This window comes from Sus scrofa, chromosome 7, assembly GCF_000003025.6.
Source record: "Sus scrofa isolate TJ Tabasco breed Duroc chromosome 7, Sscrofa11.1, whole genome shotgun sequence".
Taxonomy (NCBI): Eukaryota; Metazoa; Chordata; class Mammalia; order Artiodactyla; family Suidae; genus Sus; species Sus scrofa.
This window is the reverse complement of record NC_010449.5, coordinates 92,509,285-92,527,529: the sequence shown is the minus strand read 5'-3', so window position 1 is coordinate 92,527,529 and position 18,245 is coordinate 92,509,285. Positions and strand designations below refer to the sequence as shown.

The 18,245-nt window shown below is 53.7% G+C and overlaps 1 long non-coding RNA gene across 1 annotated transcript; it reads left to right on the top strand.

Annotated features, from left to right (window-relative positions):
• LOC100513604 lies at positions 8,684 to 11,026 on the top strand. Its single transcript, XR_002345988.1, has 2 exons — positions 8,684 to 9,880; positions 10,262 to 11,026. It is a non-coding gene; the product is annotated as an uncharacterized LOC100513604 (long non-coding RNA).

The following is an 18,245-nucleotide window of genomic DNA, read 5'->3' as shown; positions in this document are numbered from 1 at the left end:
CACTGTGTCATTATTATTTTTATTATTTGCCAAAGATCATACTAAGAGAGCCGCACATGTTGTGCAATCCAATGACCCTTGATGTAAGTCGTATCACTTTTAATTTATTTTTTATTTTTTATTTTTATTTTTTGCTTTTTAGGGCCACACCCGCGGCATATGGAGGTTCCCAGGCCAGGGGGTTGAAACAGAGCTGTAGCTGCCGGCCTACACCACAGCTCACAGCAATGCCCTGGTGGCTGTGGTGTAGGCCAGCAGCTGCAGCTCCAGTTCAACCCCTAGCCTGCGACCTACACCACAGCATCTGCGACCTACACCACAGCTCACGACAACGTCGGATCCTTAACCCACTGAGTGAGGCCAGGGATCAAACCCGCAACCTCATGGTTCCTATTTGGATTCGTTTCCACTGAGCCACGACAGGAACGCCTCTTTTTAAGAATTAAAAAAATTAATTATTTAATTTGGGGGGGAGGAATTGTAGGTTGATTACAAGATGCTCCTGGAGCCTGTAGGAGGCTGTGTAGAGGTTGTGCCCCTAGGAGTCTTATCTGGGGAGCGTGGCTCTCTGCGCCTGCACCACAGGAAGCCACCAGGGGGCACTCGCCTCCTCTTCGGACCTGTGCTGAGGCGGGGCAGTTCTCTGCCTCCCACTTTAGCTCTGTTCCACACGGACCTCTGTGACAATTTCCAGGATGGAGAATAGTTTCCAGAAGGTCCCCGTTGGGAGACAGGAGGCTAACAAGCCCGAGCGATCCTGCACAGAAAGGCCAGGAAGGGCAATGCTGGTCGCTGTCCCCTTAAAGATTTCCTTGGGGCAGGGTGCTCACTCAGTGCTGAGTGCACAGGAGAGAGAGCCAAGCTGTCCAGCAGTTTTCTGTGTATCCTGCCCCCACTGTCCACAGCCCGTTACCTCCCTGGGCCTCAAGTGTCACACCCCCTGCTCCTTGGGTAGGCTAACAACGCATGACCGTGCTTGACCAGGCCTGCCTCTGGGTCTGCCTGCTTCCTCTGTGCCCAGGTTGAGCAGTATCTGCACTTCAGAGACACTCAGGCCCTGGCCTGCCAGTCCCCCTAGAGAGCTGGCTGAATGTGGGGGTGGGGTTTCCTGTGTGTGCCCTTTCTTTTTCTTTTATTTTTTTGTCTTTTTAGGGCCGCACCTGCGACATATGGAGGTTCCCAGGCTAGGAGTCCAATCGGAGCTGAAGCCACCAGCCCACACCACAGCCACAGCAATGCCAGATCTGAGCCGCATCTGTGATCTACACCACAGCTCATGGCAACACCGGATCCTTAACCCACTGAGCAAGGCCAGGGATCAAACCCGCAACCTCATGGTTCCTAGTCGGATTCATTTCCGCTGTGCCATGACAGGAACTTCTATTTTTCTAAACTTATTTAAAAAAATTATTATTATCATTTTGGCCACACCCAAGGCATGTGGAAGTTTCTGGGCCAGGGATGGAACCCAAGCCCTAGCAGCAACCTGAGCTGCTGCAGTGACAACACTGGATCCTTAACCCACTATGTCACAAGTGCGAGCCCACTGATTCACAGAATTGCCCTTGACTTGGTCCAGCTACTTTCCCTGGGGGCCTTAGGGAAGGTGGTGAGGGGTGGGCTCACAACCCCCTAAACCCCCCTCCCACTCTAACTACTAAGATACACAGCCCCCCACCCCATTAGAGCAACACCCTCATCCTCACCCCCTTTCTGCTGCATCCTCTCCACTCCTGGGTCCATCCCGCCTGCCACACCCCTCAGTGCAGAGCCCAAGTGGGCCTTACCCCAGAAGGAGGGGCTCTGGCCCTCCCTAGCCACGGCAGTGACCCCACGGTGAGTCGCTTCCACACTAGCTGCACCCACCCCCTTAGGCAAACAGGCCCAGGCCCTGACCCCAGGCCCGGCGGCCAGGGGGCAGGGCTGCTGTCCTTGCCAGACCCACCTGCCTGCACAAGGTGACAGCGAAGTCCTCTCGGCCGCCACGCCCACCTCCACCTCAGGCAGAGCCAATGGGTCTCCCGTTTCTCTTTTCCTCCCAGCTGGGCTGGGCAGGTCGATATCTGGCCTGGGGTCCTCTTAGGCAATCGACGTGGTCATGGAATGTCCCTGTGCCTGGCAGGCTGGGGCCCCTTGTTCTGGAAACTGGCTGTCTTGGGAGCGCGATTGGAGAGGTATCCTTCAGGGTCGGCCAGCACGGGGATGGGCCACCCGGCTTCTCAGAAGCCACATTCCTTCCTGTCTTCCAGAGGCCATTCAACAGAGCAGCAGTTGCTTCTCCTGCCGGCTGAGCCCTTTAACCGGCCTGCCATCCAGCTCGGCTGTTCTCCTGGCTCCCTCGTCCACTTGCTCAGCTGCTTGGTGGCCGTGGCAGTGGATGCACGTCTCCCCTCACTCATCCCCGCCTCTGTCTACTTGTCCCCTCCCTGATCCGCTCAGTCCCTGAACAGCTCAGGTGCCCATTCTGGTGCTGGGCACAGCCAGTGCGGAAGCTCTAAGTGGTCAAGGGCCAAGCCTTTGGGGTCAGAGGGACCGGCTGCGAATCCTGACTGCGCTATTACCTGGCCCTGTGACGCCAGGCACGTGTCTCAGATCGCTGAGCCTCAGTCTCCTCATCTGTAAAATGGGGACCCTGTGGACCCTCTCCTCCCGGGGTGGGTGTAAAGATTGGCTTCAGGGTTATGTAAGGGGCTTTAACCAGAGCCCAGGGAATGGAGTTCCCTGGGCCTCTCTGTGGCCATGTCCTGGCTGTGGGGCTCCTTTTGTCCTGTCCCCCACAGCCTCCCCGTCTGCCTCAGGCTACACCCGGGACAGGCAGAGGCTCATCCCGGCTTCTTGGCCAGGCTGTGTTCCCCAGGCAGGTGTCCCCACACCCAGCCCTGAAATGGAGGCTGATAATCACCACCTTCCCACGCACCCCTTCCTCAGCCTTCTGGCCTGCAGGGCACTCTGGGGTTGTCAGGTCAGCCAGGACACCTGCAACATCTGTCTTGCTCCCTTCCCTTTTGCTGCCAAATTCTCCATGACAGCTGTGGAGGGCAGAGCCCGGCCTAGAGCCTCTGACCCCTCCAGGGGTCATTTCCCCTCCCATCGGAGGCCCACCTGGCCAGGACCCATCCGTCCCCACCCCATTCCCTTCCTTCCACAGGCCCAGGGGGACTGTACCTTCTAGCTGCTCTGGGGGCTCCTTGGGGGCAGAAAGGCTGGCTGAGCTGGAAAGGTCAGCTAGGGTGGGGGCAGGGCGGGGCGGGGCGGGAGCGTGGTTGGGGTGAGGCTCTGGGTTGAGGGATCTCCCTTTCCCCCAGACAATCAGGTCAGGAGGCTGTGTATCACGTGGGGGAGCGCGTGTGCCAGCCTTGTCTGGGAAGAAGTGTGTAGAACTGTGCGTGTGGACTTCAGAGGGGGTCGGACCAAAATGCAACGCCTCCATTCATCTTGGCACTTCGGGCGAGTCACTGGTAAAAATCTTCATGGTTTAAGAAATGCAGGAGTTCCTGCTGCGGGACAGTGGGTTAAGAACCTGACTTTAGCAGTTCGGGAGGCTGCTGTGGCGTGGGTTCGATCCCCGCCTGGGAACTTCCATATGCTGCAGGTGTGGCCATGAAAAAAAAAAAACAAAAAAGAAAAAAGAAATGCACGTTATGGGCTGAGCATGTGCCTGGCACCTGGGAAATGCTCTGTCCCTGGGGATGTGGCCGTGGGCAGTGGTGGTGTACCAGCCTGGGGGCGTCCCCTGACCATTAAGCGCAGCCTGGCACCCCCAGGGCAGCCTCTAGGAGTGAGGCAATGGAGCCCTTTGGGGGCTTGGGCGGGGGGTGGGGGTCCTTCCCTCCCCTCTGCCAAGTCCTCAGGGGACCAACTGGGGGCCATTTCCTTGCTGGGGAAATCCTTCTGCATCCTGGATGGGGATGCAGGTAGGGGTAGCGGCTAAGGAGCCAAAAGCCACCAGGCCCATGTTTTCAGCCTGATTAACTGAGTGAAGCTGTCCTGCGGGGGTGGTGGGTCGGGTTATGGTCTAGAGATGGGCTTATGCTCCAGCTGCAGCTGCAGCTGTCCATGGGGGGCTGGGGCCCTGCTTGGGGCTCCTCACCCCCGGCCACATGGCTAGTGTTGGTTTGTGTAGTCTGCCTGGTTTTAAGCTCCTAAGGAACAGGGCCTTTTTTGTGTGTGTGTCTTTTTTTTTTTGCCTTTTCTAGGGCTACTCCTGCGGCATATGGAGGTTCCCAGGCTAGGGGTCTAATCGGAGCTGTAGCCGCTGGCCTACGCCAGAGCCACAGCAACGCGGGATCTGCGCCGCGTCTGCAACCTATACCACAGTTCACGGCAACGCCGGATCGTTAACCCACTGAGCAAGGCCAGGGATCGAACCCGCAACCTCATGGTTCCTAGATGGATTTGTTAGCCACTGAGCCACGATGGGAACTCTAGAGACTTTTTTTTTTTTTTTTTAGCCTTCATATCCTCATTGCCTGGTAGTGTGTCAGGCGCTGGCTGATTGCATCAGATGAATGAATCGACGCTAGGCAGGCACGTGGTCAAGACAGAGTATGTGGACAGTGAATACCGCATCCTGTGCACAGCCTGCCCTGTGTCCCCCAGCTGCTCTGAGGAGGGAAGCTGGCAGGCCTGGCACTTGTGCAGCCTCCTTGCCCAAGGTCAGGGATTCCTGATGTCCAGTTTCATGGTCCCAGTACCCACCTTCTGTTGGGAGGTTGGTGCCCTCCTCAGAGAGGGAGCACCTTAAAGGCAGGGACCACATGGCACCCGGCACAGAATGGGTGCTTAACAAATGCTTGTGCATTGCTGTAGTCACTTGCCGGGCAGGCCCGGCATCTCTGCCCAGGGCCACCAGTCTGCGGGGGCGGGGGTGGGGAATGCCCCCCATCTAGCCAGGCTACCAGGCTGCCCCAAGGCAGAGGCACCTCCCAGCCTCATGACTCAGCTGAGAGGGAGGGTTTGGGGCCCAGGAGTGCCCTGGCCTGGGGTTGTCCGGGACTAGGAATTCTGCTTGAGGAGGTGGCCTCTTCAGCCATGCCTGGAGCAGGGTGACTGGGAGGTCACCTCACCCACACCTGTGAACCTGGGCTGAGAAGAGGCCCGGCCACACCTAGGCTGAGGCCCTCTGGGGAGCCGGCCCTTTTCCACAGTGTGGACTCAGGTTCAGAGGCAATCCTGTTTTGCCACGGACCAGCTGTGCCCTTTGAGTGCTGCTTATTTGCTGAGTCGGTTTCTTGTCTGTAAAATGGAGCTGCTTACATACAATGGAACAGTATTCAGCCATACAAAGAACCCGAATGCTGATCTATGTGATAACGTGGGCGGAACCTTGAAAACAGGCCACGTGACAGAAGCCAGGCCCCAAGGTCTGGATATATAAGGCATCCAAAGGGTCAGAAAGCAGGTTGGTAGTTTCGAGGGGCTGGGGGGGCGGGGGAGGGAGATGGGAAACAACTGCTTGAGGGATAGGAGTTTCCTTTTGGGTCGGTGAAAATGCCTTGCAGCTACAGAGCGGTGGGGGTTACACATGGTGCGTGGGCTAAATGCCACTGAGTTGTTCACTTTAAAATGGTTCGTTTTCTGTTATGTGAATCTCACCTTGATAAAAATCGTGGGGTTGCTACGGACCTTGCCAGGCGGCTGGGAGGACTGAGAGATGTGGGGTGGATGTGAGGCCCGAGGGGCTGCCAGGAATTGAAGCTGCGTTACCCTGGGGCCGTAACCCTTCTGCCATCTACTCTAGACGAAGGCTCCTGTGTGCAGGCCAAGGCAGAGGCGAGGACAGGTGGCTTAGGTAGGCACTTCTTTTAGCCAGAGGTAGAGGGGGCTTCCGTGGCTGCTTCACCAGCTGTGGGTCAAGGTTCCTGTGCTATAGATCTAGGCTCCAGCCTCCGATTTGCTGAGTAGCTTTGGGCTGGCCTTTCAAGCCTGGTCTTTTTTTTTTTTTTTTTTTTTTTTCTTCTTTTTTGTCTTTTTTGGCCATGGCCTATGGAAGTTCCAGGGCCGGGGACTGAATCCAAGCCGCAGCTGTGACCTATATCATAGCTGCGGCAATGTCATCCTCCATCCACTGCGCCAGGCTGGGGATCGAACTTTTGCTTCTGCAGTGAATTGAGCTGCTGCAGTCGGATCCTTAACCCATTGCACCACTGTGGGAACTCCATCACCCTCTCCACCCAATCCCCACCTGTTTCTTAATCTGCGCACACCTGCCTTGAAAAATGTGTGTGACCATGGCATCTGACATCACCTGTCATCCCTGTACCTGGAGCGCTGTCTTCTTCATTGTGCCTGGCAGTGTATCAGGACTCTCTGGGTTCTTGTGTTTAGTGTCCTTTTCCACATAGAATGCAAGTCCCCAGGGGGTGGGGGCTGGGGAGGGGGGAGGGGGGAGGGAGAGGTTAACGCTTCATCTGTTTTGCTCATGTTTCCAGCACCCAGTGCCTGGCACAGAGTAGGTCCTCAGTAAATGTAGAAAGAACAAATGTCCGACTCTTCATTCTTTACATGAAGGGTACCAGGTCCTTCTGTACTGACGCTGCAGTCAGGGCATCAGCGTTCCCACTTCACAGATGAGGACACTGAGGCTCTGGGACACGGAATGACCCCCGTGGAGCTGGGATCTCCACCCGGCAGCCTGGCATCAGCATCTTCGCTCGGATCCGCCCTACCCTGGGCTGCTCCTGGCCCCAGAGCTCCTGCTCTGAGAGGCAGCCTGGGGCCTGGCACGTTCTGCCCCCTCAGCCACCCAGCTCCTCCCACTCCCAGGACCTGGAGCCCCACACCCACCGCCCTGAAGCCTTTTTCTCAGGCTCACAACCACCCCAGCGCAGCTCCCTTCCCTGAGAACCTCTGTCATAAAGAAGGCGAGGCCCTGATCTGGCCTGTCTCTCCACCCCCAGGCCTTCCTCACCCAAGGGAACCTTGGTTATAAATACAGGGGTCACGCCTTGCATTCGTATTAGGCACCTTTCATCTGGGGAGCTCCTGGCTTGGAGGAGGCTAATTAGCTGCTCTGGGAAGAGTGAGTAAGAGCTGATGTCCCAGCCTGGGCCCTGGCTAGCTAGACCGGGGCTGGCCCCCCCTGGAGAGAAGGGGGCGAGCCAGCCTCTCAGGCCCACCGCCCCTGCACCCCCATTTCTCTTGGCTGCAGGATCTCTCCACAAGGGTCCCTTCTGTCCTAATCACAAAGACCATCATTTTTTAAGTGCTTACTATGTGCCAAGGGCTCGCTAAGCCCCTTCTGTCTACTGAAGGTACCCATGTGTGCAAAGCACGGGGGCCGGGGGTGGGGGGCGATGCTGAAATGGTAACAAGAAAGGCTCCCATGATCAAACCTCACTCCTGGCTGGCAGTGGGCCAGCGCTTCGTGCATGACCTCACGTAATTCAGGAGAAGCCCTCAGCGCAGGGCCTGGCCTGGAATGAGCATTTGATAAGAGGCAGCTATGACTCAATCTTCACAACAACCTTATGAGGTGGGTACTGTGTTATCCTCCTTTCTCAGGTGAGGAAGCTGAGCCTCAGAGAGGTTAAGCCTCTTGTTGGAGATCACACAGTGAGTCAGGAGCAGAGTCAGTATTTGAACTGGATTAGTTAAACTCTAAAGCGACAACAGTTTTTGAGATGCTCTTCCCTCCCTACCCCAAACCTGGAGGCGATTATCCCCAAGGCCTTACTTTCCATGGTTGGGGGCCACTGAGCAGGAGACTTCTTTTCTTTTTTTCCTTTCTTTCTTTCTCTTCCTTCCTTCCTTTCTTTCTTTCTTTCTTTCCTTCTTTCTTTTGTTTTCTTAGGGCCACACCTGTGGCATATGGAGGTTCCCAGGCTAGGAATCGAATCGGAGCTACAGCTGCCGGCCTACACCACAGCTCACAGCAATGCCAGATCCTTAACCCATGGAGCGAGGCCAGGGATGGAACCTGCAACTTCATGGTTCCAATGCGCCGTGATGGGAACTCCAGGAGCCTTCTTTCAACCATCCCTCCAGCAGCGAGCTGGTGGACGAGGCTTGGACCCAAAATATTGGGGATCATTTGATACAACTCATCCCCACCCCCATTTTTCAGATGAGAAAGCCAGCGAGTGAAGTGACTGTGCAAGGTGACAGGCCTAATGGGAAGATGCCTCCTCAACAATGCATGAGAATAGAGGTGGTAGGGTGGCCGGTGATTACCCCACCTCTGCCACCAAAATGGCATTGATACCAAGTCACAAGCATCCTCACAATAGATTTCCTGGCTTCCATGTGCCCCTTCCATCTTGCTCCCTTCACCCATCCCCTCCGCGAGTTGCCCAGGGGACATCTGGGTGGGATGTGGGTTCATGCAGCTGGTGAGGAACTGAGCCTGGGGGCAGGGATGGTGTTGTCCATCTACCTGCCTGGGGTGGATGGGTGGGGGAGTCCAGGGCAGCCTCCCGTGTCACCAAAGTGACTCCAGAGCAGGCACACCATAGGTAGTTGAAAATGCTCACTGGAGAAATGGCTGCATCCTGGACTGGACGTAGGGAGGAGAGGAATCGTGTGTTGCACAGGTGGGTACACGATACACCATGTCTTCTCCCCATAGCTCACCTGCAGCCATCAAAAGTGGCTCTCCTGCAGGCTTTGGGCAGGAGCCTGAGCAGATCTGGTTCAGGCCACAACAATTTCATGAGCCAGGGGCACCTGGCTGAGGTTCTGGCAGGTGGGACACCATCCCTCGACACCGTGGAGAGTGGCTATGGGCTCAATATCCAGCTTCCCTACCCCTCTCCTCTGAACCTTGCCCCTTCTGGAGAGGCAGGTCTTTGGGTACCAGATGCTTAGAGCTGGGGACGGTGACCTGCCCACCTCCAGCTCTGTCCTCCGGTCTCTGCATCCACGCCCACCATCTATGCATCTCACCTGCTCTGCCTGCAGCCTCAGACCATCTCCCACCTCCCCAGGCTCTCTGGCCTCTGCCTTCTGGCCTTGTTCATGGTTCCCTCAGAGAGGGAACAACAGCCTCCCCATCCCAAATCTAAATTCGTTTTCCATGTGTATATGTTCTTTGAGTGCCTTATTCTTTTCCTTCACTGGAATTTCAGAACTTTTTCAAATGGAATCTTATATTTATTTATGATATATATTTATTTATCTTATATTTATTTATGATATTTATTTATTTATCTTGTATTTATTTATCTATTTAAACAAATCTGTCTCTGTTTGAGGGGGACCGCATGAAGGTGGGAACTTGGTGGCGGTCATTTCTGGTCATGTGTCTAGCAGGGCATATTATATTCCCAAGGAGTAAATGACAGAATCCCCAGGACAGAATGAGCAACCGAGCCAGTGCTTCCATAACTTTAGTCTCAGGAGCAGCGGCAGCAGCAGCTCCTGGGAACTTGCTAGATAGACTTTGGGTGTGGACCCAGCAATCTGGGTTTGAACCAACTGGGCACTGGGAGTCAGGGACACACAAAAGTTTGAGAACTAATGCTGTCGGATCAGCGTTCACTGTGGCAAAGGGCCGCCTCTAGGAGACGCGGAGGATGGGCAAGGCCACATCTTCAAATGAGGCAAGGGGCAGCCCTTCTCTAAGGAGGGGCGGGCCGACCCCACCCCGGCCCGCCGTGCTGTTCGGCGGACTGGCCACTGGAGGGCAGTGCGACCACGTCCATCGCGCCCCTGCTCGGGCCGCAGGCGGGAGCAGCCCTCGGAGCAGCCGGGGAAGGCGGCTGCGGTGGCTTCAGCCAGGAGAGAAGACATCGAAAGGGATCGCGGCCCAGGCTGCGGCCTCAGCTCACCGGCCTCAGACGTTCTCAAAGGCCAAAGGGGCCCCGCCGGCGTGCACCTGCGGCCCGGGTATCGCCGAGGGGTATCGCCGGGTATCGCCAAGACCCGGCCAGCCGCCTGCAAGGTTCGGAGTTTGGTTCGCTAGGAGCCCGGAGGCCCCGGAGGAGTGCCAGCCGCGCAGGGGAGGAGAGGCTGTCAGGCCGCAGAGGGCAGAGCGCCAGGAGGGCGGCGAGACCTTGACCGCCTCCCCAGAGGCAAAGGGCAGCCTCCCGCGTGACCCCCTCCGAAGTGCAAAACAAGTCGCCATCTTGGCGGCGCCTTAACCCCCTCGTGGCCGCGGGCCCTGCCGGGCTAGGGAGCAGGGTGGGGTTGGAAGCTGCGATGCCAAGGGGCTGGGGATGATTTCCAAGAACTTCAAGAAAACCCTGAAGCCTGGCACCTCCCCGGGAGCTTTTGTAAGGGAATTGGCTTTATTCCAGTCCGCTCCTTTCTTCTTGCCTCATAGGCCAGGAGCAGAAAGCCGCGGGCAGCAGACGTAGCTGCTAGTGGTCATCAGGTGTTTGGGGCAAGCTGAGCGCCTGGATCCCAGACAAGCGTGTATCCAAGTGTCCTATGGTGTTGCTCACAGCATGCAGTGCAGCTTCTTCACAGGCTGCCAGTCTCCAAGCCGGGTCAAGGACAAGCAGGCTGGAGCAGAATCCAAGTAGTCACCCCTTTCAGGCCCTCTCCACGTGAGGACTTTGCCATTCAAGGAGCCAGAGGACTTGCTGGGCCCGCTGCCCCTGTGGTCTTATACCTGATCTGGTTCATACATTGATCTTGGCTCTCTGTGATTGGGTACTTCTCAGCTTCCAGAATATTCTTGCTTCTAAATATCAGCCCTTCAAGGTCCAGCTTAAATATCAGCTCCACCAGGAAGCCTTCCTCCATACTCCCCTCTTTGTTTTCAGCAGCGCCTGTCTTTTCCGTCCCTGCCCACCTGTAGTGCCAGTTGGCCTCTGCTGTGGAACTCTCCTCTTTTCTTCTCTGCACCCTCCCCCCACTGAATTGTGGGCACCTGGAGGGTGGGGACAGTGTGACGGTGGTCTTTGCATCCCCCATGGTGCCTTGCACAAGTGGGTCATTCCAGAAAGGGTGGTTGCAAGAGAATCATGAAATTATTGAATGGGTTTTGGTGTTGTAAACAACTTCCCAAACATTTTGAACCTTGAGCAAAGAAACATGTAATGGTGTTTTCTTAAGCCCTGTCATGGAATCCTTTTGTGTGTTTAATTGCTTTGTTATTTTTAATGGAAACGTCTGGGTGCCATAGGAACAAAAACCATGGGTCCAAGCTCTACCAAGGGGACGAACCACAGGGCTCCACACTGTGTGGCCTTGGGGTCGGAGCCTGTGACATGGGATGGCAGGCAGCAGGCCAGTCCCCAAGGAGCAGCCAGCCAAGGAAGGCCTGTGCCTCTGGCTGGGTTTGAGGTCATGATTTCAGGCTGAGATCTCAGGATGAGGTAGAAAAGAAGGTGCCTGGAGAGTCTTGGAGAAGGCCAAAGCTCAAGGAAGACTCTTTTTTTTCTTTTCCTTTTAAAAGAAAAAGCCAGCGTGCCCCATGAAGGACTCCAGAAAACCCCTTTCATGCCTCACTCACAGATGATTTGCTGAAGGCTCATTAAGGGGAAAACAAAGAGGTGGTTTTGTTTATTTATTTAAGAGGAAAAATAAATGAGCTGTGACAAAACAATTTGAAATCAGGCCCCTCTGAGACCTGGGCTTTCACTTCCTTGATGGGAAGTAAAACAGAGAATCGAATCCCCCTCCAAATAAAAGTGAAGTTAATAATCAGACAGCTCGAGCCCTGGCCACATCCTGTGGCAGCTCCCTCCCTCCCTCGGCTCACTGTTTATAGCTGCAGAGCCGCCCTCGGGAGCCCAAAGTGGCTTAACTCTTTCCTCCCCATCCCTCTGCATCCCAGGGAAGCCCAGCGCTGCTCTGAGGCTGGCAGGCTCCTCACACCCTCTGGTGCAGGCCTGGCCTCTGCAAGCTGGCCTTCCCCAGGCCTGCCCAGGGACAGGGGGCTGGAGAGGGGGTGTGCTGTCCCTACAGGACGGCCAGCCTGCCTCTCAGCCTCTGGCTGAAGAGTTTTAACAAGCCCAGCTTAGATCTGAGTGGTGTCTTCTGCTTGTCCTGCACAAAACCCACAGTGGGCTCAGGAGGGCTGGACTGGGTACCTCCTTCCTGCTCCACCTCTCCAGGGACACCCTAGTGAAACCCACTCCAGACACAGGGCCTCTGCTCCAGGCAGCCTCCACAGCCCGATGGGCTCTGTGAACTGCATTCTGATGGAAAGAAGCCCAGACCTTTGGGGCTTTGGGCTGTGCTGTGAGCAGCGCTCTGCCTGGTTCTAAGCTGCGGTCTACGAACATTTGAACATGTGAAGGCCTTTTCTTCAAATGCTTTCCCACACTGTAACTCACTGCTCTTGGAAGCAGTTGTTACCCTCATTTTACAGAACAGGAAATGGGGGCACAGAGGGTTAAGTACCTGCCCGGTGTCACAGAGCTGGTAAATAGCTGAGCTGGGATTTGAACCCAAGCATTGTGGCTCCAAAGCCACGGCTCCTAGCCCAGCACTCAAGGTCTCCCCACAGAGACTGCTTTCTCCCCTGGAGCTGGGGGTGGGGGGCTTTCTGCAAGCTTGGAATAATCCCACACTTGGATTTCAAAGGTCCCCAAGCCTAAGGACTTTTGAGAACCTTAGAACTTTGTCTTGGGCTCCCCCACCCCGCTTTCTGTTTCTTGCTTGGGATGAAGGCACAGAAAACATGCCCAGGGGTTCAGTGGGTGGTGGAATGAGCAGATGTGCAGCAGGCGAGGACGAGACAAACCTTTCATCTGCTTGGGAGGAGGTTCTAGAGCAAGAACCCAAAGAAAGTAGACCTGGACTCCTCTCCAGTCCCTGCCAGCCCTGTAGCCTGTGGGTCCCTCACCTGAAGTCACACTGGCTTCCGGCTGAAGCTTGTCTTGCAGGAAGCTACTCACAGTTGCCTGTGGGCAAGTGGCAAAAACTTATGAGCTGGCTCAGTGGGCAGTCTGCCTCTCTGGGGTCTCTCCCTCTGCATGCCCTGGCTACTTAGCTTTGTTTTTGGAAGCATGTCTGTTGCCAAGTCCCCTTTGGTGGGTGCCTCTGACCCTGGAGGGTGTATTGTGCTGCCCCCTGGTGTCTGGAGGCCATCATGCCTGCTCTACTGCTTAGTGCTCCAGAAGCTCCCTTTGCTCAGGGCCTGCTGGGCACCCTGAATGGCTTGCCCCCACCTTTGGGAGTGAACTAATCCACGGAAGGCCTGCTTTCTTAGGATGTAGGTTGCCATTCAGAGCCACGGCCCAGAGTGGCAGTGTGCTATTCTTCATTTTCGAATTCAGTCTTCAACTAGAGAGAAAGCTCTGGGGCTCTATCCCAAGTGGCCTGTTCTCAGTGCAAGGTGGCTCCTCTGGAGAGGGAGGCAGGCAGCAGGGGCTTCTCGCGATACCCCAAGGGGCTGACTCTCAGCGTGATGCCTGTCCCAAAGAGGGCTCTGAGAATGTGTGCCTTGACTCTTATTTATGTAGATGTTTAAGCGAAGCATCTGCATTTCCAATGGAGCACCCAAGATGGGGTGGCTGCATTGTGGGCCTGAGAGGCTGGCTCAAGGGTGACATTTGCCAAAACCCCCTCATATCAGACTCAGCCTTTCTTTATTGGTGCTTACAAGGGCTGGGGTACTGTATGACCATCAATCTCATTTATCCCACATTCTGGGAAATGGGGTATGTGTGCTTCTCCCCATTTTCCAGTTGAAGAAAGTGAGAATACTTGTCTACTCTGTTCTAATGGCTGTCTTCTAGAAAAGAAAGTTAATTGTGGTTTAAAATACATTGAAACCTATTTATTTATTTTTTGTCTTTTTGCCCTTTCTAGGGCCACTTCCTGCAGCATATGGAGGTTCCCAGGCTAGGGGTCTAATTGGAGCTATAGCTGCCTGCCTATGCCAGAGCCACAGCAACTCGGGATCCGAGCCGCGTCTGCAACCTACACCATGCAGTTCATGGCAATGCCGGATCCTTAACCCACTGAGCAAGGCCAGGGATCGAACCCGCAACCTCATGGTTCCTAGTCGGATTTATTAACCACTGTGCCACAACGGGAACTCCTGAAACCCATTTAAAAATAATTTTCACTGAGTTCAAAAGCAGTGCAAAATGGACAGCAACCCCTCTGATTGTTTTTTCTCAACCTGGGAGGCCCTGAGGGGCAGACATCACTCTGGTCCCCACATGTATGAGGAGGAAGGAAGGTTGGAGGCACTTTCCTGACCCTGGGGCGCTGGTCTTCCTGTCTGTCCTCCAGCCCCTCCCAGCTCTGGGCAGGCCTCCCCACCCTCATCACCTGTCCGAGTGCACATGTCCTTAGGAAGAAGATATCTTGCTGCAAGAACCACTACGATGAGGCGTTCCTGTCATGGCACAGTGGAAATGAATCCAACTAGGAACCATGAGGTTGCAAGTTCAATCCCTGGCCCTGCTCAGTGGGTTAAGGACCCAGTGTTGCTGTGACCTGTGGTCTGGGTCGTAGATGCAGCTCGGATCCCGTGTTGATCCTGTGTTGCTGTGGCTCTGGCATAGGCCATCAGCTGTAGCTTTGATTCGACCCCTAGCCTGGGAATCTCCATATGCCCTGGGTCCCAGGCGCAGCCCTAAAAAGCAAAAAAAATGATGAGAATCCCCTAATTAACATTTTTTTCAGCTTTGATGAACTTAAAGCCTTTTATTATACAAAATTTCAAACATAGAGACAGTCAAAAGACAGTCTTTTCTATATATGTTTGAAATTTTGTGTAATAAATTATATGTGGAATATATGTGCATATATTTTATTATATATAAAAATAATATTTGCGGAACCCCCACACACCCATCAACATCATCAACCCTGGCCAAGTCTGTCCATTTATACCACCATCTGCCTCCCCACCTCCCATATAATTTTGAAGGAGGTCTGATATACCAGGTCACATCATTTCATGTCAGTATTTCAGTAGGTATCTCTTTAAAAAAAAAAAAGGCATCATTAGACTTACCCACATTGTCCTTATTTCACCTAAAATTAATAATAACCTCCTAAATATTACCAAGATTCATTTGGTATTTACATTGCCAAAACATTTTTTGAACTCTTTGCCTTTCCCCTTAAGAAAAAATCAGCTCTCAAATATGAATTTCGTAGCACTTGGTCATATCCTTACAAAAGCTCCTGAAAAGACAGATTTCTCTGAATCTGGACAGGAACGCCTGGCTAGGACTTCTCGGAGGCCAATGGTCATTTCTTAAGCTTGCTCCCGCTCCAGCCCTCTGCCTGGCCAGGGCTGTGCACGCAGCGGGGTTTTGAGTAAGGATGACCCCGGGGTGGGGGTGGGGGGGTCGGGATGCAGCGCTGAGCTAATGCGGGAGGACTGGATTGCAGCCCCCTGTGTCCTCCCACCCACGCTCTGAGTGGCTGTCCTTGGCTTTCCGTGCAGGGCTCCACCCGCCAGCTGCCTAGGCTCCTAGGGGACCCTCTTCTCTCTCTCTCACTCGGGATACTTGACTATCTTCCAGTGACTCCGTGGAACCCCACTTTGTGGGGCCTCCAGCCATCCCGGTCTCGCCAATTTGCCGCTGAACACACAGCAACAGTTGACAGGGGTGGCTCGGGAAGGGAGCTGCTCACTCCTGCCAAGTGCTTTGTTCATCTGTTCTCACGGCAGCCCCAGGAGATGGGTATTGCTGTCACTGCCATTTCACAGCAGACAAGACCAGGGGCGGGCAGGTAAGAGCCTTGCTGGCCCAGGAGGTGGCGGTGCCAGGATTTGAACGCAGTTGCTCTGAAGAGCCGGTGCACTCCATTGTCACACACTGGTTCTCAAATGTGAAGACTTGCTTAGCAAACTGCTAGGCAACTTGCCTGGCACCAGGCACTTAGCCTTTTGAGGACAAATCTCGACACGTTGGGATCTGCAGTCACGACGCGCTTTTCCTCACAATGTTCTCATCTTCCAGAACAGATACAGCGCGTCTTATTATCACACGCCCTTATTAGGAGATTAGCTCAGTTGAATGGAATACGTTTTAGGTCATTCAGCTTCTAATTTCCTGGTTTGTCCTTTTCATGGTTAAATAATAGTTTGAGTCATAGATTACATGGCTGTGTCAGGTTTGAAGGTTTAGGAGCGATGGGAAGAAACTGGGTCGAGCATCTAAGGCCACAACCTAGACATTATCCCTTCTGTATATTTTGTCATATCTCTATTTTTGATAGAAGAAAAAGCTGACTTTAAGAACGTACAGAATCAAGGTCAAGTACTTAAGAATGCTTGGAGGAGAAGGGCTGGTGTGGGTACAGTTTGCATTGTTCCCGTCAGAGTTCAGCCTGTGTGGCTTTCCCTTGGCTGAACTTTGAAGGACCCGTTTTAGGTGGCCTGGTTAAGGTTGACCCCTGTCGTGGAGAACCTGTCTCACCCACGTCAGTCAGCTTGGGCACTAAAGCTGGCTGCTAAACCAAACTCGCCAACATTTTATTTCCTTTGCTTCCTGATTTTGCTTGCTTTGCTCCAGCCTTCTCCCAATTCCTGCTGCCTAGAGAAGCGGAAGAGTGGGCAGAGGTGGGTTTGATTCATTAAGGGAAATGGAAAAAAACCAAAGCAGACACAGAGGAGAGAGGTATTGGTGGACTCATAGAAGAAGAGAGGCAACAGAAGAGCTGCGTCAAGAGGCCAAGAAGCCAAAAGGAGAGGAACCAGCATCCTCTGTAAATGTTCATGGGTTTATGGACACAAGGCTGTGAAGGTGAACTTCAGGAAGCTGTTGCCCACCATGGCAATGGGAAAACTGTAGCTATCATTAGGTCCCCTTGGGAATGCCTGGAGATGAGTTTGAATCATCTGCATTGTTTCTGAAAGGTGCATTTGCTGGGACTCCTCCAGCGTTGCCTAGAGTTGGGTATGCCAATCTTCCATGAACCCCTGCTGTTCTAGGAGTGGTGTGTCTGTGGGTCTGGTTAGCCTAGGTCCACAGAGAAGTGCCTGGGATAAGCCCCTCCCTACAACGTGCAAAGCTGATAACCAGCTCCATTGCATCTAACACGGCTCCTGCTCATAGTCTCCAGTGAGCCTTCCAGAGGCTTCCATAGTCACCAGATTCTGCAATGAACTAGACTGGTTTTCGGCCTTGCGTCAGGAAGATCAGCACTCCTGCAGAAGATCAACGATGGGGGTGAGTTGAGAGTATTGAAGGAAAAGCAAGGGCAAGAAGGAAAGCTGGCTTTTCTAGGACTGTCCCTGCTCAGGGTTTGGAAGAGTCTGAAATCCATGAAAAGCAGTTAAGACTCAGAACATTCCTGAGTGTGGTTGGTTGAGGGTCAAAGCAGTTTTGTTTTGTTTTTTCTCTTTTGTCTTTTTAGGGCTGAACCTGTGGCATATGGAGGTTCCCAGGCTATGGGTCTACTTGGAGCTGTAGCCACCGACTTACGCCACAGCCACAGCAATGCCAGATCTGAGCTGTGTCTGTGACCTACACCATAGCTCACAGCAACACTGGATCCTTAACCCACTGAGCAAGGCCAGGGATTGAACCCGCAACCTCATAGTTCCTAGTCAGGTCCATTTCTGCTGTGCCATGACGGGAACTCCAAAGCAGTTGTTTTAAATTCACTGATGCTTCTTTTTCTCTCCTGGGTCTCTCTTTACTTATTTATTTATTTATTTTTTTTCGGGTGTTGTTTGCTTTCACATTCTTCTCTCTTTTCAGAATATTCATATCTCAGAGTTCCCATCATGGCGCAGCGGAAAAGAATCCAACTAGAAACCATGAGGTTGCAGGTTTGATCCCTGGCCTCACTCAGTGGGTTAAGGATCTGGTGTTGCCATGAACTGTGGTGTAGGTGGAAGAAGAGGCTCAGATCTGGTGTTGCTGTGGCTCTGGTGTAGGCCCGCAGCTGCAGCTTGGACTCCTAGCCTGGGAACCTCCATATGCCGTGGATGCGGCCCTAAGAAGAAAAAAAAAAGGATATTCCTATCTGCTCCCCTCTTCTTTTTCATTCTCAATTCCAACTTCCCACCCTACTCTGCCTTCTTAGCATAATTTTTCTTTTCTTTTGGCCTTCTTTGGTCTACATCTGGATTCCCGGATGGTTTATTTTGTGTTTCCTGAATTTCCCTCCTCTCTCACTTCTTATAGTTTTTTTTTTTTTTTTTTTTTTTGGTTGTTGTTGTTTTTCCTTTTCCTTCAGCTTCAGTACGTTCCCCTAAAGCTTTCCTTGGGCCACACCGGCTTTTATTCTTGTTCATCCATTTAAGCAATGCTGGCAAGAGGGAGGCCACAGCCGGCAGGCAGGGCCGTGGTGGCAGAAGAGGACCTGGGCATCTGAAGATTCTCTCCCAGCCCCGGTGTCCTTGGAAGAGAAGCTTCCTTCTGGAGAGGGGGCTG